The sequence below is a fragment of the Grampus griseus genome (assembly GCF_964374135.1).
Source record: "Grampus griseus genome assembly, chromosome: 10".
In the NCBI taxonomy this organism is placed as follows: domain Eukaryota; kingdom Metazoa; phylum Chordata; class Mammalia; order Artiodactyla; family Delphinidae; genus Grampus; species Grampus griseus.
The window spans coordinates 59,284,530-59,309,062 of NC_139004.1; the positions used below are offsets into that span (position 1 = coordinate 59,284,530).

Below are 24,533 nucleotides of genomic sequence, written 5' to 3' on the forward strand. Positions count from 1 at the left end.
TCTAGCCAGGTCCCTCTAGGATGAGCATGGCGTCCCCTGTCATCTACCGGCGGGTACAAAGGCCTCTCTGTTGAAGCTTGTGCTGCGACTCTAGGGCCAGCTAATGTCTCCCTTGCTCTCCTCAAAGGACCAAGTCCTCTGCTTTCCTGGAAAAAAAGACAACCAGGCTACATTTTAAACTAATCTTGGTTCTCTGTCACCCTAACATAAGAGAACAAGATTCAGAGCAGCTTTTTGCTCTGGGATTGTATTAAACGGAAATTACACTTATATTTTTGAAGCTATTTTTTTTTAATTGAGATCACTGTCGTTAATCACGTGTAGATAATCAGATGCAGATGTCAGAAATAACACAGAGATCCCATATACCCTTTAAGTGTCACCCAACAGTAACATTTTGTAACACTACATTCACAACCAGGGTACTGACATTGCTACAATCCAGGAATCTTACTCGATTTCCCCATTTTACTTGAATGCGCACGCGAGCGCACGTGATTGTGAGTGTGCATGTGTGTGTGTGAATATTAAGCTCTAATGATGTTATCGCCTGTGTAGTTTCTTGTATCCCCCAGCACAAGGACCCCTTGTGTCGCCCTTTTATAAAGCTAATTGTAGAAATATTTAACATGGTTTAACAATTGAACCCGATAAAACGTACACCTGGGCCAGGGTTTTTTCCAGCATTAACCAGTCAGGCACATAGTGTCACCACGTACACAGTGACCGGAGGCTTGGGGTGCAGAAGATGCAGGGAGAACCTCCGGGAGGTTCTGAGGTCTTTGACAGAGCCCACTTACAGAAGTCAGAGGCAGAAATGAAAAACTCCTATGGAAGCATGTGCACTATTACTCCAGTTATGTTTTCAAAATACATATAATCTCACCGGCGGGGGGGTGTCCGGATTTACAATACACACAAGAAAACAGCAAAGCCATTAAAAACACCGATATTTGGATAGAACTTACCAATTTTAATATTCTTTTTTGTGCTTAAAAATTTTTTTTTGTAGTGATCATGCACTGATGGGGAAAACATTACTTAAAATATTTTTCAAAAAATATGCAGTTGACTACAACAGAGGGTCCTTCCTGAGGTAACTTTTAAGAGAAATTAGTAGCAGTAGCAGCCTACTTTTACCAAAGCATGCTGTCTACAGCCTGGCCTTGTTCTTAGCCCTCTAGATGGATTATACCATTTATTTCTCAGAGCAATAAATACTACAGGGTAGGCACTCACATTAACCTCATATTACAAATGAGAAACTGAGACCCAGAGAGGTTAACTAACTCATCCAATGTCACACAGCTCGCAAATGGCGAATTTCAAAATAAAAGGAGACTCCTAGCAGGGGCAGCAGCTAACATTTATGGAGGCCCTGCTATGTCCGGGGATTTAATGTGCTTCTTTCGTTTACTTCTCAGAACTATCTTGCAGGGTAGGCGCTGTTATGATGACTACTCCATGGATGAGGAAACTGAAGCTCAGAGAAGTTAAGGACCCGACCAAGGTCACAGCAAATGAGGTTGCATATGGAGGGAACTGAACCGAGGCCAGTCTGGCTCCTGAACTAAACTAAGGAGCCACAAAGGACGCCAGGGCAAGGCTGAGGTCAGCACAAATCAACAAAGTTTAAGAAGCACAAAGAAAGCAAAATGCATCTGCGGTGTAGGTCAGATCCCTGACTCTGTGGCCCTGAGGCTGAGGTTTTCATAGGAGACTCTACCAAGGTCATGAGGCCCTGGGCAAACTCCTGTAATTGTGTGTCTTGGGTTTCTCTTCCGAGAAATGAGGAATAACAAATGACTCTTTAAACAGGAAGACAAACACAAGCTGCACTTTTCAAGCACCAGTTTTCTAGATACTCAATCTAAAATAAACCGTCACAAGTTTCTCTCTCCAGGAGAACAGTATTTCAAATAGAAGTTCCACTTCTGACCAAGGGAGCTCTACCAAATAAATCCACTTCCCCCAAAAGGTGTCCAAAACAAACGAAAATGTTATGCTCAGTAGAAGCTAGACATAAAAGACCATCTATTATATGACTCCATTCATATTAACTATCCAGCATAGGCAACTTATAGAGACAGAAAGCAGATCGCTGGTTCCCTGAGATTAGTAGGAGTAGGAATGGGGATTAACTGTAAACAGGCACGAAGGATCTGACAGGAGGGAGATGTGTATGTTCCAAAACCGAATTATGGTGATGGTTGCCAACTCAGTAAATTTACTAAAAAACACTAAACTGTGCACTTAAAATGGGCGAATTTTACAGTATGTAAATTATACCTCAATATTTTAAGTTACCACCAAATAACATGGAAACAAGCATCCCTGAACTACCTATGCCATATTCCAGCCACGTCCCCATAACAGGACAAGGTAAACACATTCTTCCACGATCTCATGACGGAGCCTTCCTCCGGCCACAAGAATGTTCTCAGACAGCAAAACTGTTTAGGAATAGCAAATCATCCGTTCGAAAAATCAGCATGATGAACGGCACATAAATGTACTAATCTATCTCACACAGACTATTTTTATTTTTTATTTTATTTATTTATTATGTATTTATTTTTTATTGGAGTATATAACTGCTTTACAATGTTGGGTTCGTTTCTGCTGTACAATGAAGTGAATCAGCTATATGTATACATATATCCTCTCCCTCGTGGACCTCCCTCCCACCCCACCCCCCATCCCATCCCTCTAAGTCATCACAGAGCACCGAGCTGAGCTTCCTGTGCTTTATAGCAGGTTCCCACTAGCTATCTATTTTACACAGAGATAGTTGTCATAAATACTTGCTCAGATGGCAGAAGAATTTCATGATACGTCCATAAGAAAACCGAGAGCCAGCTCTCTCCAGTTTTACTCTTCCACCCTTCTCCCAAGTTACAGCCACTTCTTGGAGATTCAGCCATGCCCTTCCTTTGCCTGTTGCCCTTCAACATCTATCTTCAAAATAATTTAGACTTGGCCCCAAAACCCAAGTGTATTAACTACTAAGACCCATAAGACACACATGATTTGCCTTAAAAAACAAATAAAACCTAACTATTTTCATGCAGCCCTTGAAGTGTGTACAGGAGTAGGGTGAGGCCCACAGTACCTGGTAATAAAAAACAATGCTCATTTGTCAGTAATTAGAACAAAACGAAAAAAGGCAGAACAAATGCCTTGTATTCTTGTTTAAATGGCTTCACGTCAAAAATGGCCAGAAGCATAACGAACCCAATTCTTACAAACGTCCCAGGTCCCTTCCCACCTGTATAAGTCACATGATGGCAGCTGAGTCTTATTCATTTGGGGCCCGACACATGGTTGATGCTCAAAAAAAATGGAAGGTTTTGTTTTACTCCCAGACCAGTCTTTGCAAAGAAAGGCTCATTTCTAAGCAACCAGAGGGCCCAGAGAGGGGTGAAAACATAAAAGCCTGGTGTATAGCTCATCACCTCCAGAGGAGCATGTGTCTTGGAAAGGGGAGGTATCCCCTCCCCGCCAGGCTTCCTGCATGAAAAAGAAGCCATCTGGAAAGAGGCAGTCAAGTTCAAATCCAGTGTGACACAAAGACATGATGAGGCACAAAGCTGCGAAGAAAGAAGCTGCATTAACAGAAAGGCATCAACTAATAAGCCGCTGTGGTCTTAAGCTAGAAGCAAATGGGCAGGCTGCTGGCTACTACGACCACTCTTAGGTGGAAGGTGCAGGTTTATCATGGCAGCTTCAGGGACGGTCTGTGGGACGGCGTGGTGGCAGAGGCCGGCCTAGAGCCCAGTCCATCGCGAAGAGGGGTCTGTTTGGCCACGACCAGCATCTGCATGGTGCTGGGTCTGTGCACTGGGAGGCGGGCGCGAGGTGTCTTGCCAAGAGCAGAGACCTGACCGTACAGCTCTGGCTACATTTACCTGCCCATCAACATCACCATCAGCTGAAATTTTAGTGTGACGGTTGCACAGGCTCACTTCCCCTTGCCAGGGTAGTCTGAGAGCAGGGCACCAAAGCAAGTTACTGAAGAGGCCGGGAAGAAGAAAGGAAATAACTATTAAGTACTTACAACATGCTAACTGCTACCATGGGCATTTTACAAATATTATTTCACTTAAAACCCAGAATAACCCGATGACACAAATATGACCCCTGTGAAACACCACGATACAGAGAGAGGGGCTAAGTGACTCGTCCAAAGCCAGACAGGACATAAGCATGTACTTGAACCTGGTCTGTTGGGTGCTATAACCATCCACCCTTCCCTAACCTTGAACACTCAGAGTTGACCTATGGTGGCCATTCATCACCAGAGCATTGAATGAAGGCCTCCTTGGTAATAACCAAGCTTCTCACTTATGGACCGCTCACTGTGTGCCCAGCACTCTGCTAAGTGCTAGATGTCTAAGTGCTGGGTGTAGACCCTGCCTTCAGGGTCTATCCTCATCCTAGGAAGGAAGTAATACTATTACCCACATTTTAGACATGAAACTGCACAAGGTCACAGAGCTATCATGAGAGGGTCTGATTCTATTTGACCCCCAAGTTGGGGCCCTTAACCACAGCTGAGTAAACACATGAATCCTACCCTCGAGGACTTCGAGGCCTAATTGGGAAGGTCAGACACATGTATAAATTCGTATGGAACAAGCAGGAAGTACCAGGTGACAAAATGCTCTTGGGGAGTTCAGACACAAGATGGCTGGGGACTGGGGGACAGGTGCCCCAAGAGGGCAGGGCAGAGAGGGGACCCCAAAATGCACAGGCTGTTGGCCAGCTTTGCCCATGGCCAGCCCTGGGATGATGCTGGTACCCCCACCCCAGAAAGAGAACCGCCCTGAACAAGGGACGTCACCAGAGGCCCGCGTGGAGTAGCCATGGATACTAACAAACAAACCCTAGGCTGAAACCAAGGTGATGAAAACCATGGGCAGAGAGACCTTTGTAACAGTGCTGAGGTCAGTGCTGATAAGCTAGGGCAGCTCCTTTCTCTAACGTGACCCTACAGGAGACAGTCCTGTAGGGACTCAGTGCTGCTGGCCACGCTGAATCAATACAGACCGCAGGGCCCAGGCCTGATGGCTCTTTCCATGGGGTGGACATTCCCACCCCACAAGACAGCACAACCACCAGCGGGACGCGGCACCATTCCCCACATGGCCCAGCCTTGCCCCTGCAGCCCAGGATGTCCCTCTCAAACTGGAGGAATGAGCTCCATTTGCACTGCTTCTTGTGCTTCACCTTGGAACCATCTGGAGAATTTGGACATGGGACGTTGGCCATCGTTTTCATCTCAGCTTTTGCAGGTGATAATTACTGGTTAGTGCTCAGCACCTGCAAACTGCCCTTTGTGCGGAAGACTGACAGCAGCCGCCTCTGAGGAGGGGACGTGCGCTGTCCCACGGTCTCAGTAAACCCCAGACCATGCCACATGCTCTTTTCAAATCCTGCCACCCGAAGGCAATCCTGAATGACACCTGCCAGGAACTGAGTGACCAAGCTTGCAATTGGGTAACAGCCTCAGAAGCGTCCAGGTGAAAAAACATTACACAGTCGGGCTTCTTCAGGCCTCTCCTTGAGAAAGCTGAGGGAAACTGCCATGCAACAAACTACAAGGGAGTGATGACAAAACTCCACTCTTCACCAGTGTTTTCCTGGTGTAGGTGCCGCCACTCGGGCACAGAGGGGGTGTGACCACCATGTCACTCAGCATCACTGCGATTCCCCCCGCTCCAGCTCGTCCTGAGCAGACGGGATGGGGGAAAACAAGCAAAGCCTGTCTTCAAGAACACCACTCAGTAAGAAATCACTTGAGATCGACTCAGTTTCTGCACAACGCAAGCCTCCAGTGGCCAGAAGACACAGAGCCCAGGTATTTTCTCTCCTGAAGACAGAAAGAGCAATGCTGCCTCTGACAGCTGTGTGAGCCAAGCAAGCTGCTTCTCCGGGTGCCTTGTGGGTTATGAGGATGACAGGAGGTAATGGGAGGCAAGGGCCCGAGGCTCTACTAGCTGAGAGCCTGGGTGTGGCGGAGGGCAGACCCCAAGGCAGGGCGAGGGCCCTGCTCTGCGCTTGTGGCCCTGGGACTCTGGACGACATATCTGAGCCTCAGTCTCTTTGAGTGCAAAATGGGAGTAATGCTTATTTCAAAGGCTGTTTTGAAGATTAAACGGGTGACACTGGGAAGCCTATCACCCCCACAAGGTGACCTGGGAGGGAACAACAAATGTCTCCTGTATCCATGGCTACCAATATGAGTGTTACCCCAAACTCATTTTGTCCTTCAGTTTTCAATCAGAAGTATCTCTTTTAGAACCATTAGTGGTATAGAAAACCACCTAGATCACCTCAGAATCCAGGGAACATGGTTACATCCATGTCTTGCACATATTCTCACTATTCACAGGGTCAGAAGAAAACAGGGTCCCGCCCAGTGAACACCTTGCTCTGGGATACAGGTCAGGCTTCCAGCAAAACTGGACACAGAAACCAAGCCTTCCAAACCAAACCTCTGTCTTCCAGATCTACGCCACAGACTTCCTTCAGGCCGGGAACAAGTCTAGTGAATTTCAATTTACAAAGAAAATTAAGCATGTTGACAATGAAGTCTAGTTGGCCTTCCATATCCACGGGTTCTGCATATGCAGATTCAACTAAGTCCAGATTGAAAATATTCAGAAAAGAGAAAATTCCAAAAAGCAAAACTTGAATTTGCCACACTGGCAACTACTTACATAGCGTTTACATTGTATTAGGTATCATGTGTAATCTAGAGATGATTTAACGTATACGGGAGGACGTGTGTAGGTTATATGCAGATACTATGCCATTTTATATAAGGGACTTGAGCATCCGTGGGTTTTGGTATCCAAGGGGGTCCTGGAGACAATCCCCGGCTGATACCGAGGGGCAATTGTATCTTTCTTTTGCAGTTACTGTCCTGAAAATATTATTTTCACCTTCAGGACAGCTAAAAAAAAATTTTATTACAGAAAGGAGGGAAATTGGATGGGAACAAAGAAGAGACAAGGAAGAGAAATGTAACAGTCTATCTTAAGACGGCAAATACAGAGACTGTTCCCCCCCGCCCCCCCGACCCCTACCATCGAATGTGATCACAAAGTAGAGACCCTGTCATCTGTGAGATGTGGACCAGCACAGGACGAGGTGCACTGGAATCACCCAGAAGGTGTGTTAAAACCCAGATTGCTGGGTCCCACCCCAGCATGTCTGACTCAGCAGGTCTAGGGCGGGGCCCAAGAATGTGCATTTCTAACCCGTTCCCAGGTGATGCTGCTGCTGCTGTGTAGGGACCCTACCTTGAGAACTGCTAGCACAGTACCTAAGAGCAGTCTATGCAGGGCCCTAGAGCCAGTCTATGTAGGCTGAAATCACCTATGAGCTGTGTAACTTCAGAAGAGTTGCTGAAGCTTCCTCTTATAAGTCTATGAAATGGAAAATGATAACAGTACTTAACCTCTTATGGTTATTTTAAGGATTAAATGCATGAATCCACTTAAAGTACTTGGAATGGTGCCTGGCACATGGCAAGTACATACTAAACACTGGTATCATCATCATCTGGCTATCAGTTTAAAAAAAAAGTTCAAAATATATAGATATATGTACAGAAAACACATACAATATGATTTTTCTTCTCTTGACGAGGATATACGATACTGCTCTAGAACCTAGTGAAACCTTTCATTTTAGAATCATATGGTTCAATAATTGATTTTAAAAATGATCTTACTATGCTTTTAGGCAGCAGCTCATCTCATACTTTAATGTGCATAGGAATCCCCTGAAGGTCTTGTTGAAATGCAGATTCTGACCCAGTAGGTCTGGGGTGGGGCCTGGGAGTCTGCATTTCTAACAAGCTCCCAGGTGATGTGGGTACGCAGGATGCGCGCTGAGCGGCCCAGCTTCAAGGGACACGAGCTGATCCAGTGAAACGTGGGCTGGCCCTAGTTCTTAAGAGCAGAGGGAGGCCTTTCTCTTGATCACTTCCAGGAACCCAACAAATGAACAGTCCCAGTCGGTCTTTCACTCCTCTCTCCTTTCACCTCCACCATCTCTTTCATGAAAGGACCAGGCAGGGGGTGCCAGGTTTCAGCACTGCTCTCCCCTTTTCTCCAATTAAACACTTTTAACTGTCCTATAGGTGAAGTGTTAATATTTTCAGGGCAGTAACCTCAAAAGAAAAACACTTTCAGTATATAGCCAATTGTAAACCATTTAAAAAATAAAAAGTTATTCTGAGACATGAAAACAGGCCATCACAGAGGAGAATTTTGAAAAAGTGTTTTGATTGCTTTTACTCAAGACCTAAAGAACTTCTTGCAGTCATTCTTTAAACATTCTTTTTCACAATACCCCCCCCAAAAATCCCTTTTTCCGGGCTGTGAGTGAAAGCCCCAAAAGCCCAATTAGGAAACTCACACTCAGCATTTAGGTGTATCTTTATTTAAAACACTCCCCCTCTTCTCCAAAAGCAGCACCCCTCTGATACAGCCTGGTGGTGAGTTCCCAGGTAATTTCAATGTCAGCCCTTGTACTTTTCTATTTGAAATATTTCCAAACTTTTTTAAAATCCCTATTTCAAATTGGTGATTAATAATTTTTTAAAATAAACAATTTCCTAAAGTAAACAAAAACGTATTATTTAATAATGACTCAGTTTCTTGTCCATTAACCAACCAAAAGCCATTCAGTCAGAAGAAAACAATGAAAACTCTTAAAACAGAGTGCTGGAATGCCGTAAAGTGTGTGCATGCGGGGGGACTACCAACGTTTGCAAAAAGTATGAATTTCAGGGCTTCCCTGGTGGCGCAGTGGTTGAGAGTCCGCCTGCCGATGCAGGGGACACGGGTTCGTGCCCTGGTCCGGGAAGATCCCACATGCCGCGGAGCGGCTGGGCCCGTGAGCCATGGCCACTGAGCCTGCGCGTCCGGAGCCTGTGCTCCGCAACGGGAGAGGCCACAACAGTGAGAGGCCCGCGTACCGCAAAACAAAACAAAACAAAAAGTATGAATTTCAAAGACCTCGGTTAAGCACCAGAAGCTAGACAAAATAATACACACTGTTTGATTCCACTTACATAGATCAAGAACAGGTAAAACAAATCTAAGGTGATACAAGTCAGGACAGTGGTCTCCCAGGAAGGAAGTGTAAACTAGAAAGAAAGGGGGGCAAGGGGACTTCCCAGGATGCTGGAAACGCAGCTTCTCTCCTGGCAGCTTTACATTCGCCACGTAAGACGTGTGTACTTGACCTTATACCCCACTACGAAAATAAAAGACTGCTGTGAGATCAGTGAAACAGCCAGGCCTACATAGACACTGAGAGGGAAAGGATCAGACTGGCACAAAGAACAGAATTTACCCTCCTCCAAGAGGTCCAGGGTTTCAGGCTGCTTGTGGATGGGCTTCCTCTCTTCACCCTGGCAGTCACACTCAAAATATTCTTCTTCTCCTCCCACATCTCTTAGGGACATTGCTGAAGTCACCCCAAAGCCAAAACATCACCCAAAGGAGCGGTCCCTGAAGGAGCTCCTGGCTGCCCTCCCGGAGGAGGCATTGGGGCCAGGGCCCCCGGGGCGCACGCTGGGCCTTGGCTGGGGCCACGGACAAGCCCTGGCTCAGCCGAAGTGGAGAGTGTGCACAGGGCCACTGGCCCATTGGCACCCAGGTGACCCGGAAGCGGGTGGCTCCCACAGAAGGAGGCGGGGCGGAGGGGGGGGAGAAGCACCTATCGGAATGGGAAAGCCCTGCCCAGCCCTGGGGTGGCCCTAACGGGTGCTCTGGAGTCAGAAGGAAGGTGAGCAGGCAGGTGCACGGCCTTGGGCCAGCTCTCTGCATCCAGATTCTTCTTCCGCTTTTGCTCCCCCAGAAGCAATGAGGAATGGTAGCTTCCTGGAAGTTTTGCAGCAACTGCACAGGGCAATACCATCCATGCCTCAAGCAGGCACACCTATCTAAAGGTGGAGCTCTGGCGGAGGAGATGCCCTGGTGACTGATTGCCCAGTTCCCTCAGGTGAGAGAGTTCCTGTGGGCGTGCTTCAAAACTTGAGACAAATCTGACTGTGACAACAGCATGACACAGGGCTGAAGAGGGAAGGAAAAGATCATTCTGGTTTCTAGCAAGAGGAAAAGAAAAAACTGCAGTGAGCACTACTTGTATTAAGCTTACTTCATCCCAGCTTTTCTTTGGTAATAATACATTGCATTTGCTCTTTTTTAAACTGCGTTTTGTAAATCACACTCTCACCCTACATCTGTGTATACACAGCCCAATTTATAAAGATCTTTTCTAATGGCAGGATAAGGGGAAAAAAATCTACAGCCTAATAGTTTGCAAAGTTGCCTGAGAAAAGAATCAAGTTTTATTGCACATCTCACGACCAATTCCTCTACACGGTTTGATTTTGCCTGTAACAGTGAAATGGCAGGTCCTTCCATCAAACGCACTGAAAGGTGGCCCGAAGCAATGGTGTCTCAGAGAATCATGGCACATTCTACAATTCCTTCGCTTCAGCCACCTCCCCGCTACACTGTGGCACGTCTCCCTGCTCCTAAAAGCTATACCAGCAGACCTACACCACCTCTCTGCCCAGTCACCTCCCTCAGGTAACCAAGGGGGCCTTTAGCAGAGGCCAGATCGTCAGCAAGAATTCTCTGCACAAGTTCAGGAACCAGGTCTCGTCCATCTTTAAATCCTCAGGGCTGCAGATCCTGCTAAGTCGGCTAAAAATGTCTGCTAAACTGAATCGCTACCTCCATAAAAACCAACAGAAGACCACAGACCAGTGTCTATAAATACAAAACCAGAATAGAATAAAGATTTTATTAAGAAATTAACACCTAGAGACATACTCATTGCCAGGTTACTTTTCTGGAACCTGAAAATGATTGCTACATTTTAGGATGATAAAAATGTGTTCTTTGTAAAACGTAGGGTCAGGGCTTCCCTGGTGGCGCAGTGGTTGAGAGTCCGCCTGCCGATGCAGGGGACACGGGTTCGTGCCCCGGTCTGGGAGGATCCCACATGCCGCGGAGCGGCTGGGCCCGTGAGCCATGGCCGCTGAGCCTGCGCGTCCGGAGCCTGTGCTCCGCAACAGGAGTGGCCACAACAGTGAGAGGCCCGCGTACCACAAAAAAAAAAAAAAAAGTAGGGTCAGTAGAAATTCAGTAGCAGGGAGTTCAAAATCACATTTCGAAAATCTTCATAAGCTTTAAATACAATGTTTATAAAGGCAGACACTCAGGGGAAAAAAATCGTTCTTTAACGATTGGGGCTTGTTAACTCAATGCAAAGGACAGTGAGTCTGAAGCTCTGGGAGGGGAGGGAGGGAGGGAGGAAGCTCCACTGTGCATTATTCATTCGGCGAGTATCAGATTGACTATAAGATGTGCAGGCTAGTGGGAGGGGCTGTAGTATATATAATGAAAAAAAAAGCTGATTTCATATATTTGAAAATACTTTTAAGTGATTTTACTCATAACCAGTTGGTTATACTCATCTTTTAACTCAATTCTAGGCTACCTTTAGCAAATGATGTTCAAGTCTCTATATATTATATAATTAAAGTATATATACATGTAAATTAAAAGATAAATTTAGGACATGGCATTGTGAACACAAGACCATCCTAGCCTCCCCATGTCACCCCATTTCTCTCATTCTTCGGGGTACTCCCCACCTCAAACCCTTCCTCCTTCCCTCCCTCCCTCTGCAGGGGTGTGAGGGAATTCTCCAACCTCATCCCCATCTGCATTCACTTCAAGGTTAAAGGCAGAGATGGGACAAAGTGTACCTTCTCTGAGAGAACAGCTTTCCAAAAGTCAAAGCAGAACAGACCCCTAAAGACCAGCACGAAAGCCCGGGAATCCCTGTGCCAGGTGACGGATGGACCATGGGACATGGACATGGGAGGTGGAGCTGAGGGTGGCCCAGCTTACCCCGGACAGTCAAGCAGCGACAGTGTGTGCTGTCCCAGAAGTAAGGACTAGAGCCGTGGCCCAGAGCAGGGGCGCAGGGCACGGGTTCTGACCCACGTCCGGGAACGTTCAAGGCCACAGAAGGCAAGTGGCACTCGCCTCCCTCCAATCAGAGGGAGCTCTTCCTGTGAGTGTCCTCTCCAGATTTATTCTGCACACCCCACAGAAGTCCACCCTCCGCTGCCCAAAGAGTGGTCACGAGCCACTAGGGCTATTTACATTGAAATCTCTATTGATTAAAATTAAATAAAATCCAAAATTCAGTGGCAGTAGCCACATTTCAGATGCTCCATAGCCACATGGGGCTAGTGGCTACCAAACTGGACAGCACAGAACGTTTCCATCATCACAGAAAGTCCCACTGGACAGGCACGCCCAAGGATGCCCCTCGTCTTCAGACATGAACTTGATGCTCCTCAGCCAGCTTGACCTGCTTTTCCCCTGCAACCTGTTCCCGCTGACCCCCCCTCACCCTCTGCCAAGAGTCTCCTTCCCCTCTGTATCCCATGCATTCTGCTCCTCTCCACGAGCCTCCCTGTCCTTTTACTTCTCTGCCTGTACAGAGCAGGGTGGCCCGTCACTGAGGGTCACTTCCCCAAGGCCCTTACTTATGCTATTTTAAAAAAATAAATGAGAAACACAAAGCTTGGGCTCTAAGCTCCCTCTGGCCCTCTCACCAGTCCTCTAGTCCTCCGCTTCCACATCTGAGGGAGGACGTTATCTCTGCTTTACCAAAGTTGCTGATAAAAATGTACAGCTACGTCATACATTTACATTTAGTTCTTTTTTTTTTTTTTTAAATCATCTTAACAGCCATTCAGAAGACTGCTGAGTTGGAAAGGGAAAGTCAGCCTCTACCTCCAATGGTGCGTCCCACAATAAACACACATGAAAAATGGGGCCTGTTTACATGTCTGAACACAAGTGCAGGAAAGTTAGAAAAGCATCTCAAAAGCCTAGTAACAGTTTTTCAATTAATGCTTAAAATACCTCTGACAAAACTTCGCTCGCAAACCAGCCACCCTGAGCCTGGGTGACATTTTAGAGGTCACTGCAGTCCGGGAACAGCACCCGTGCCACCTGTGTGTCATGCTGTGGATTTTCATTATGGAATAAGAAGTCCTAAAAACAACCACTGCGCAATCTGCCTGAGTGTCCCCATTTATAAAACCAGTATGAATTAGACCACCTCCTGCTGTGACATTCAAACCTATAATGTTGTAAAAGGGGACACGACGGTGGATGATTACAAAAGAGATTGCAGCAAGAAACAGGTGGTCAAGATACTACACCTGTTTTTTTTTTCTGGCTGCGCTGCACAGCTTGTGGGATCTTAGTTCCCCGACCAGGGACTGGATCTGCGTCCTCAGCATGAAAGCGTGGAGTCCTAACCGCTGGACCCCCAGGGAATTCCCAAGATACTATACCTTGTTCAAAATACCAATTACCTTTTGAAAGGGATTTTTAAAAAGAACTTAATAACTAGTACTATTTCTGAAAAAATAAAATTAAGCACTGGCCTGGCACTTAGCCGATCACAAAGAGTTTTTACTTTATTTACACGCATTACCCTCCTTCGCGATGGTTCTGGCCAACGTAGTTACCCCCATTTGCCAGATGAGAAAGCTGGGTTGACAGAGGCTCACTGGGGTCCCAGGATGTACCCAACCACTGGTAAAAAGAAACAACAGGCCCCAAATGGAGTTGCTCGTGCTAAGCCCCAGGGCAGCCAACCAAGACTTAATACCTGACCTAAACGCAGTTTCAGCCTCTCCCAGGAATGGAGTCTTAACCAGTCCGTCTGGAATTTCCCGGTCAGCAGTAATGAGGTAATCTGCCCGATAGACCCCATCCATCCCCCAAAGAAAGAGAGATAATCTGCTTTTTCCCTGTCCCTGCTCCCATCTGTCTATAAAAGCCTTCCATTTTATACAGCTCCTCAGAGATCCTTTCTACTTGCTAGACGGGATGCTGCTCAATTCATGAATCGCTGAAGAAAGCCAATTTGATCTTTATATTTATCCGTTGAGTTTTGCTTTTTAACACCACACAGCCATGCAGAATGCAAAACAGGCCCCAAAGGCAGACTCCAGGCCAGCACTCTTTTCTGGCATTCTACCTATTTCTAGAATAACTACAAAAGTGCACTCCAGGGCTTCCCTGGTGGTGCAGTGCTTGAGAATCTGCCTGCTAATGCAGGGGACACGGGTTCGAGCCCTGGTCGGGGAGGATCCCACGTGCCGCGGAGCAACTAGGCCCGTGAGCCACAACTACTGAGCCTGCGCGTCTGGAGCCTGTGCTCCACAACAAGAGAGGCCGCGATAGTGAGAGGCCCTCGCACCACGATGAAGAGTGACCCCGCTTGCCACAACTAGAGAAAGCCCACGCACAGAAACGAAGACCCAACACAGCAAAAATAAATTAATTAATTAATAAACTCCTAACCTCAACATCTTCTTTTAAAAAAAAAAGTGCACTCCATTTCTTTAACTTAGGGACATATATAATTGAACCCAAGCCTTTCTGAAAATTAAAAAAGCCTCACACTCTTTATAAGCATACTTTTTTTAAGTGACCAGTGTAGCCAAGAAACAACATAGGATTTCGTGACAGACATAAAGAATTATCTTCCAGACCCCTGTGCCCAGGAATGGTCTCCACTCACACTGGCATAGTTTCCCAAACACACCTGATGTAAGGAATCACCGAAAGCATGCACTAAAGATTCAGATTTCTCAGGGCCTCTCCTGGTCTGGAGTTAGTCTGGGAATCTGCTTTTTTAATAAGCGAATGATTGCCATTATTTGCCAGCTTTTAGAGGTTCCTGCAATGAGAGGTGGGACACAGCCAACGTAGGTAACCAGGACCCTTTTTGACGCTACAGTTGTTGTTGTTGTTGTTTTCATTTTTATTGGCGTAGAGTTGATTTACAGTGTTGTGTTAGTTTCAGGTGTACAGCAAAGTGACTCAGTTATACATATACCTATATCCACTCTTTCTGATGCTAGAGTTTAAATGGTAAACACTGAGTACATGTGTGAAAATTCTGCAAAGACCACTGCTGTACTCTGTTGATCGCTAGCTATTTCAAACCTCTAAAAATTACCTTAAGGTATTGGGCAATCAACACCTCCAATTTCCTACTATTCTAAGCCCCTGCCCCATACCCCTTGTTTGGGCGGTAGTGGGGGACACAGAGTATTAGACTCCACAACTAAAACTGATTAAGGGGGAAGGATACAATCAGTGGACTGAATAAAGCTCTCCTAAACCTCAAAGAGGAAAGAGAAAAGCAGCCATTTCTTAATTCCACCTTTAAAAGAGGGGTCTCTAATCATCCTGCAATCTATATTCCCACCCATATGTATTACTTTTTCGGTGCTCACCCTGCAATTTAAGTGCGAGTCGGTAACTCTGACATAAATGATGATTTTGCATCTTTTTCAAAACATATGACTTATCTTTTGTTATTAGTATGGAAAGTTCCCTAGAAGCTTCCCTCACTAAAGATTCGAATGGCAAATAATAAGAGAGACAAAGCAACGCTGTGTGTCTAACTCCTACCTGGCCTCCTCACCAGGAAGTTCAGGACCAGGAGATGAAAGGGTTACTCAAAGACTGATTTGCAATTTTAAAGATGCATAAACACAAAGGCAAATTGCCTTCGTTTCCAGACTAACCTGCCGAGGTCAGGAAAGAACCCTAGTTAGACACGTATAAACAAGTAACGACAACATTAGCATATTCTTGAATTCCACCCCCTTTTGTGGGGTTTCCTAAACCAGATTAGTTCTGAGCTTCCATTCCTTTAATTCCCTGCTTTACTTAACTATCTTTAAAACGAAATGTAACGGGGATTACGAAAATGTCAGTTGCCACAGTAAATTCCGTCCCAGTGGCCTTCTCTGCTTCATCTAAATTGGGATGGAGAATAAAGGCAAGTATTTTACTCAACATAATTCCGACAGTAATTGCAATCAACATTTATTTACCCTTGGACAGATGAGCTGCCTCTTCTTCCATTTTCCTTTTCTGCTGGAAGAAGAGAGATCTGGCTGCCTCGGGGCCAAAAGACTCAACTGAGAAATGGCTGGGTAAGAAAATCCTTCCGATAGACACTCAGATAAGAGCAGGCCTCCTCTCACCCTTCAGATTAACCACCGAGAGTGACTGGCTTCATTTCCTCAGACAAGAGTGTAAACAGAGCTGGACGGTGTCGCAATTGGGTCAAGACAGTAAGAAACCTTCCTCCCTCACTTCCAGGATGGCTCCGTGGGAGCCATGGCCACACCCAGTGTATCCCCGGGCTGTGAGACAGGCCCTCTGCTGTAACCAATGCTCCGTGACCCTGTGGTCCATACTTTAAAAAGTTATGGAGGGTTCAGCGAGTCACAAATCACCAAGAAAACTTCAAGAGGTCAATGATGGATTCTGAAAAGAAGCACCCCTATAATTGCCTCCTGGAGTTGGGTAATAGGATGGGAACTTGCTTCAAGAATAATATACCCAAAAGAGAAAAAACTGAGTCATCTTTTCCCCTCATGACCCTGGAAGTTGCCCACCATCATCATTACTCAGGATGTTTAAAGATGCACAGGGACTCAACATGGCAAGGTCTTCATCTAATGCTTGGGGATGGTGGGGCTCAGCTAGGGAAGTTTCTCAGCACATTTAAATATCCATTCACCCCCACTAAGAAAGGCTCTTGGCCCTTTTCCTGCAGCCCATAGTCAAGGCACAAATCAGCAGATAACGAGGTAATTATGTAGTTCTTAGCTTACTAATGAGGTCAGGTCCCAGCCTGTTACATCATTCAGGTTAATCAAATGTAGTCATGTTAGAGAGACTGAAACTCCAGATTCAATTAAAAACCAGATAGTTACCTTACCTATTACTGGCTCGTGTGAGGCTGGGAACGTATCATCACTGGGGGAATGGACCCTCTAAGTATATATATTAATTGTGTCCTTTTTGTGTGTGTCTACGTAAAGGCATAGACTGAGTCACTTTAAAGAAGAAATTAAAGACGACAGGTTAACTGTGTCATATACAATTTGATGCGAACAGCACAGGAGCCCGAGGCTCCTCCCCTGTAGCCTGAGAATGCACCTCAGTGCAATTTCCTGATGCCTAGAACCTCCTGAGGCCGATCCAGCCACATAAACTCCACCCAGTCTCCTCTGGAATGTGCCACACCCTCCCTGCACACACAGCGGAGGATACAGGCTCTTCCAGCCCCTCCCAACATCTCCGACCCCCATCTCTGGGAGCCCACAAGGAAAATTCATTTGACTTGTCTGCCAGGTGGGAGGCTGCTTCTGCCTTTTCTCCAGCCTCCCTTGTGCCCCCAAGTCTGGGCTCAGAAAAGGGTGGATTCTCCCAGGGCAGAGGACCACTTCCTGAAGACACTAGTCCCTGAACCCTAATGAGGACCACATCTCCACTTGCGCGCGCGCGCGCGCACACACACACACACACACACACGCATCACCCCAGAGACAATCCAATCACACTGAAGTGTGATGTTCACAAGCCCATCACACACCAACACCACCTCCAAACTGCCAAGGAGCCTCCCACAATCACGAGCCCTGCCCACCTGCTGTCTCCTCCACCATGCCTTCGCAAGGGTCAGAGCCATGCGGTGCTGGTCCCGTGGCCCTCCTTCTTCCCGTCTCCCCAGGAAGATTCCAGGACACCCCCTCCCCCGAAGGAGACAATGGCCCTACACATCCCCGCTCTGTTCTGCAGGAGTCATAATTACCGTCCGAGCATTCTTCATAATACCAGTCTAGTTCATAATAATCCGCTTCGATAAATTTCTGCATAGTCAGTATTCTTGCAGAGGAGAGAATGCACTTCACGGCGCCATCGACGTCAAGTGAAACGCTGCCATGCCTCCCCGCCCTTCCAAAACACTGGGCAGAAGAGCGTCCCAAAACACGCCAGAATTAAGCTGTGCATTCTTAATGACAGTCTGGAGCCAAAACAGAAAAGGGGCAGTGAAAAGAAAAATTGTGGAGGGTCGGAGGAGCAGAAAGAAAGGCAATTTGCAGAGCTATCAGAGACCCTGGCAGCCCCGCTAATAAAGCGGCACCAGCCAGCAGCCCTGAATGGGAGTAGCCAGAATCGTCCTATCCAGAAGCACAGAAGGTGACGTCAGGGACACACACCACCACCCTGAGGTCTCACTCCAGCCTCGCCTCCCGCTCCCGCTCATCTTTCAATCTCACAGTTGCCATAGAAACAGGCCGGCTCTGAAAAATGATGCAGAGATGGAGGAAATGTCTTCCAAGGATGCTGGGAGCAGGGGCTGAGAGGTGCCGCGCTGGCAGAAAGGAGGGTGCAGGTGGAAAAGGGGGGCAGCACCAGGGACCTTATCACCATCGTACCCTCCAACAAATGTCAGCACAAGTTTATTTGCTTAATTCTGGGTCACTACAGAATCTGCATTTGAAAAGGCCACCTTTAAAAATCTGCAACCATTACTTCTTTCCTCAACCTGATTTTAAACATTAAGCATGTTTTCTTAAAAATTTTAACGACCACCTAAAGGAAGTGTAAAATACTCAGAAAATGGAAACATTTTCATTTAGATACAGTCCTGTTCTCTGCTCATGCCTTTGCTCAAACTCCTAGAAAAAGAGCCTGCAACATACAAATAGAGGAGAAAGCCATTGCAAAGGGGCCCGTGCAATACAATAGGCTGTTTTCATGGACATTCATATGTGTAATCAAGGTACAAAAATACACACCCGAAGGAAACAGCCCACCCTCAGGAAGGTGGTTCCCTCTGGGGAAAGAGTGAAGGAATGGGACTTTGAAACTGTACTTATAAATGCATCGGTAACGTTTTATTTATTAAAAAAAAAAGTGAAGTTAACATTTATGAGTCCTAAGTGTTTGGCATGTTTGAGATATTTCTTTTAAATGAGTAATGGGATAATTAAACAGATTTGAGACTTCCTATAAGTTAAACTCACTCCCCAAAGCAGGGTTTCTCAACCACAGCACTACTGACATTTAGGGTCAGATAATTCTTTGTTGCGGGGCGCTGTCCTGCTCTAGCAGCATCCCTGGCCTCTACCCATTTAGGTGCCAGAAGCACCACCCTCTCTCTCTGTAGATGTGACATCCAAAAATGTCTCCAGATGCTGCCGAACGACCCTTGGGAGCAAACTCTCCCTCGGAAAACCACTGCCCTAAAGCAAAACTACCTATAGAACCTCACCAGCCTGTTAGCCAGGTACTGTAACCATCTGTTGGTGGCAACAGCAACAAGTGTGGCCTTGATTCAGTTTTCCTCTTCACTTTCTACTCAAGACTGTATAATTTGTGAACGAGTAATAGTAAAAGGACCCTTCAACCACCACTGGGAGGGCAAGCTTCCTTCCTTCCACAGTGACCAAACGGGGACAATTTCCCTTTATCCTTCCAATGGCATATGATACCTCAGTGAATGAACTTGGAGGAAAAGGCATCCCTCTAGGGCAGGGCTTCCCAGGCTTTAACGAGCATGAATTACGTGGAGCTCTTGCTAAAGTGCAGATTCTGAGGCAGCAGGTCTGCAGTTGGGCCCAAGATTCTGCATTTCTAACAAGCGCCCACATAATAGCAATGCTGCTGGTCCCCAGACTACACTGGATGGCAAGGCTCTTCAATGGAATAGACAGATTGGGGTGGGGGCAGATTTTACAGTGTGTGTGTATATATGTGTGTGTGTGTGTGTGTGTGTGTATCTGCCTGTCTGTCTGTGTGTCTGGTAGAAAATTTAGAGGAAAACTATGTAAGTGTGTGTGTGTGTGTCTGTGTGTGTGCGCGCGCGCGCGCGCTCACGCCCTCCTCAGACCCTAACTTGGATACACATTTAAAATTTTCTAGGACATTCACCTAATTAAAGTCAGCAGCCAATGATTTTAATTCCTGCTGTAACTGCCCCCATTATCTGAACATATCTCCTCTCTCCCTTTGGTCCTTATCATGTCTCTTCCTGGCAATGATGGCACGTCTCAAGAGCCCCACAGCAAACCACTAGGCGACCTCTCAGATGTCATTCCTCATGACAGGTGAGCTGAGGCTGGTGTCCTAAGGTTTTCCGAGACTTTATTTTTTTAAAGTTCCCTAAGGTGTTTCTAAAAAGATGATTATAGGCCTCATAAATAAACCGATCAACAGTTAACAGGTTCCTCAAAATCAGCATGTTCAACAAGTTCAATCCAATATTCGGGGTGGGGAGAGTCCAATATTAATTTTCAAAATGAAGATGTAATAAAGGAACGGGAAATGCAAACTCCACAAAGCATCATAGAAAAGTTAGGTGCAGTTAGAAACCCCTTAAACAAAGGCTGGGCCCATTTACCTCACAGTGCTACAAGTTTCAAAAATATTTTATTCATCCCACATCACCATAAAAGCAAAAAATCAACGGATGGATGGATGGATGGATGGTCAACTAATGGCAGGCAGTTCAGCTTCATAGCTAAGAGCGGAGCTTCTGGAGTTGGGCGGCCTGAAGTTTGGTCCAGGATCCTCATTTCCCGTCTCTGTGACTTCTTAGACACCTGAGTCTTATCTGCTCAATGGGGTGACTATACCTGCCGCATAGATGGGGCGAGGCGTTAATTAATTAATGCATGGCAGAGCACTTAGCACAGTGCCTTGGGACAAAGTGAGTTTGCGATAAATGTTAGTTGGGATCATCTTCATCACTCTAATTCCTTAAAAAAGGAAACAAGCCAGTATGAGCAATTAAAAACAGAGTACAATTTTCTAAGCTGTAATTAGGGAAATGAGGTAGAAACGTCATTTATTAGCTTTTCCCAGCATAATTCATTAGAAGGCATTGAGTTCACAGTAATGAGCAGAAGTGGCAATCTGGGGGTGGGGTGAGGCCATTTACAAATTACTGAACACAACTTACATCAAATCCGAAGGCTGCATATACCCAATTGACTTTTTTTTTAAATTAATTAATTATTTATTTTTGGGGGCTGCGTTGGGTCTTTGTTGCTGCACGCGGGCTTTCCCTAGTTGCAGCGAGCGGGGGCTACTCTTCATTGCGGTGCGCGGGCTTCTCATTGCGGTGGCCTCTCTTGTTGCGGAGCACGGGCTCTAGGCGCACGGGCTTCAGTAGTTGTGGCTCGTGGGCTCTAGAGCGCAGGCTCAGTAGTTGTGGCGCACGGGCTAAGCTGCTTTGCAGCATGTGGGATCTTCTCAGACCAGGGATGGAACATGTGTCCCCTGCATTGGCAGGCAGATTCTTAACCACTGCGCCACGAGGGAAGTCTCCCAATTTACTTTCTTAGAAAATGCGAAAGAAAGCAGAATGTGTATGAATAAGGAAACAGCATCATTTATGGGTGAATTTTATGGGCCTTGAGCAAATTTTAAATTGAACCTCTATACCAAAACTGCCATGTGATAGGCTTAGAAGGATGCAGTAATCCATCCACAACTCTGCAGAGATGGTTCCGAGGTTAAAATACAGGTTTCTCTGCCTTCAAATCCACACTTTCCTCCAACATTCCCACGACTCGACAGAGTTACAGCCCTTCCTTGGCCCAGGCTTACTGCAGCTGAAAAAGCACCTCCTCCTCCGATGTTCCTGGGCTCCCCCCCATCACTGCCCCACCCCAGGAGGATCAGGAATCAGGACTGGTCCCAGGAGCAGCCTCAGAGAAGACACCCTCACTCACCCTCATGTTCACACAACACTATTTAAGAAATGCTGACTGCACATCAGACAACAGCCCTTTACAGCTCACTCACGCCTCAGACCCCTGCTACCTAATACCCCCTCATTGGGCAGACAAGGAAAGGGGGCTCAGAAAGTTGAACTCACTCGACCAGGATCACTCAGCAAAAATCAAGAGCAACTGAATCCAAACCGGGCACCAACCACCTCCAAAGCCTTTTCTGTTTATAATTGAGAAAACAGGCCTGGGCTCTGAGCAGCGGCGGCCGGAGCGCTGGGGCGGGCCGCTCTGCTTTCCCAACGCCTCCCGCCGCGCCGCCGCCTCCTGCTCGGCCAGCCGCCGGCTTCTCCTCCCCAGACGGCCCTCAGCCCGCACGCCAGCCGGCTCCGTTACGGCGACCCGCAGTCCCAGCGTCGTGATTAGCGATGATGCACCAGGTTATGACCTAGATTTATTCTGTAGACCTAATCAGTATGCTGAGGATTTGGAAAAGGTTTTTATTCCTCATGGACTAATTATGGACAGGGCGGAACGGCTGGCTCGAGATGTGATGAAGGAGATGGGAGGCCATCACATTGTGGCCCTCTGTGTGCTCAAGGGGGGCTATAAATTCTTTGTTGACCTGCTGGATAACATCAAATGAACAGAAATAGTGATAGATCTAGACCTATGACTGATTTCAACAGACTGAAGAGCTCCTGTAATGACTAGTCAACAGGTGACATAAAAGTAATTGGTGGAGATGATCTCTCAACTTTAACTGGGAAGAATGTCTTGACAGTTGACGATATAATTGACACTGGCAAAACAATGCAAACCTTGCTTTCCTTGGTCAAGCAGCATAATCCAAAGATGGTCAAGGCTGCAAGCTTGCTGGTGAAAAGGACCCCTCGAAGTGCTGGATATAGACCAGACTTTGTTGGATTTGAAATTCCAGACAAGTCTGTTGTAGGATATGCCCTTGACTACAATGAATACTTCAGGAATTTGAATCATGTTTGTCATTAGCGAAACTGGAAAAGCAAAATACAAAACCTAAGATGAGAGTTCAAGTTGAGTTTGGAAACATCTGGAGTCCCACTGAAATCACCAGGAAAATGATCAAATGTTCTAGTTCTGTGGCCAGCTGCTTAGTAGAGCTTACTGAATGTATCCTCTAAGAATTTTATCCGTTTTGTATTTTAGAAAGGTCAGTGGCTGCATCCGCGAACTCTTTATTTGCACTATGAGCCTATAGACTCTCAGTTCCCTTTGGGTGGGTTGTTGTTTGACTTGTGAATGAAAAATCGCTTAAACCACACCACTATTTAATGACAATATTGAAATTGTATCTGTAAGAAACATTTAAAGAGAAGAATATATTAGTTTTTTAATTGGTATTTTAACTTTTATATATTCAGGAAAGAACAGAAGTGATTGAATATTGTTAATTATACCACTGTGCGTTTAGAAAAGAAGCAGTCAGTTTCATATCAGTGACAGCATTTAGAGGTATCGTCATGTCGGATAAACCATATGTCCTGGAATTATTTTAGTAGGTTTCAGTAGTATTAACTGTATTTTCCCGTTTGTTCAGATTATTTCTGGCGAATCTTTGTCAACAGTTCCTTTTAAATACGGGTCAGTAAGTTCTAAAAACCTACCACTTTTTGAAGTCTTCAATGTAAAAATCCTTAAAATAAAGGCTGTCTCTTTAAAAGAAAAAAAATAATTGAGAAAACATTCAAGGAGTATTTACAAATAAAATTTGAAAGAAAAAAAAAGAAGGGGTAGAATTAAAGGAGATAACTCAAGTTGGCATCGCACAGAGAAAACAAATTGAAAAGATATTTTTAAGAACGATATTAAAAATGATCAGGAGAGTAAGAGTTAAGTTAAAATTACCAATGTGTCTTTTGTGATGTTAAAAAAAATTCTATAGGTATACCTCAGAGATCCTGCGTTTTTCCAGACCACCACTTTCATAAACCAAATATCGCAATAAAGCAAGTCACATGAAATTTTTGGTTTCAAAGTGCATATAAAAGTTATGTTTGTATTATACTGTAGTCTATTAAGTGTGCAATAGCATTATGTCTTAAAAATATGGACATACCTTAATTTAAAAATAACTTATTGCTAAAAAAAATGCTAACCATCATCTGAGCCTTCAGCAAGTGGTAATCTTTTGGCAACTGTAACATCAAAGATCACTCATCACGGGCTTCCCTGGTGGCGCAGTGGTTGAGAGTCCGCCTACCGATGCAGGGGACATGGGTTTGTGCCCGGTCTGGGAGGATCCCACATGCCGCGGAGCGGCTGGGCCCGTGAGCCCTGGCCGCTGAGCCTGTGCTCCGCAACGGGAGAGGCCACAACGGTGAGAGGCCCGCGTACCGCAAAAAAAAAAAAAAAAGATCGCTCATCACATCACCATAACAAATATAATAATAATTTAAACTTTTGAAATATTGAGAGATTTATCAAAATGTGACACAGACACACAAAGTGAGCAAATGCTGTTGGAAAAATGGTGCTGACAGATTTGTTCGTTAAAAAACCTTCAGTCTGTAAAAAATGCAGTTATCTGCAAAGCACAATAAAACGAGGTAGGCCTGTATTGTCAGCTCTGTCAAGAAAGCGGCCCAACTAGGACACTATTCCACCCAGCCCCAGCACATCAACATTCTGGTGCCCAGATTTGGGTTAAATCTTAACAGAGCTCCTTGGAGAGTTGCTGATTCCACGTCTTTGGGCAGGAAAATTCAAGACAGGCCTGCAGTAGCATGTTGCACAAAAGCAAAAGACCATTCCAAAAGGTCTGGGGTAGAACTGATAAGGTATAGGCACCTGCTTAAAAGGACATCACCAGCCC

At 45.9% G+C, this 24,533-nt stretch overlaps 1 protein-coding gene and 1 pseudogene across 8 annotated transcripts in view; one reads left to right on the top strand and one right to left on the bottom strand.

Moving 5' to 3' along the window:
* TRAK1 (trafficking kinesin protein 1) overlaps positions 1-24,533 on the bottom strand; it is a 104,285-nt gene that overhangs the window by 45,509 nt on the left and 34,243 nt on the right. The gene's annotated exons all lie outside the window — the stretch shown is intronic.
* LOC309829077 (hypoxanthine-guanine phosphoribosyltransferase-like) lies at positions 27-22,876 on the top strand (annotated as a pseudogene). The gene is made up of 3 exons: positions 27-53; positions 10,617-10,728; positions 21,925-22,876. The product of its transcript is annotated as a hypoxanthine-guanine phosphoribosyltransferase-like (transcript).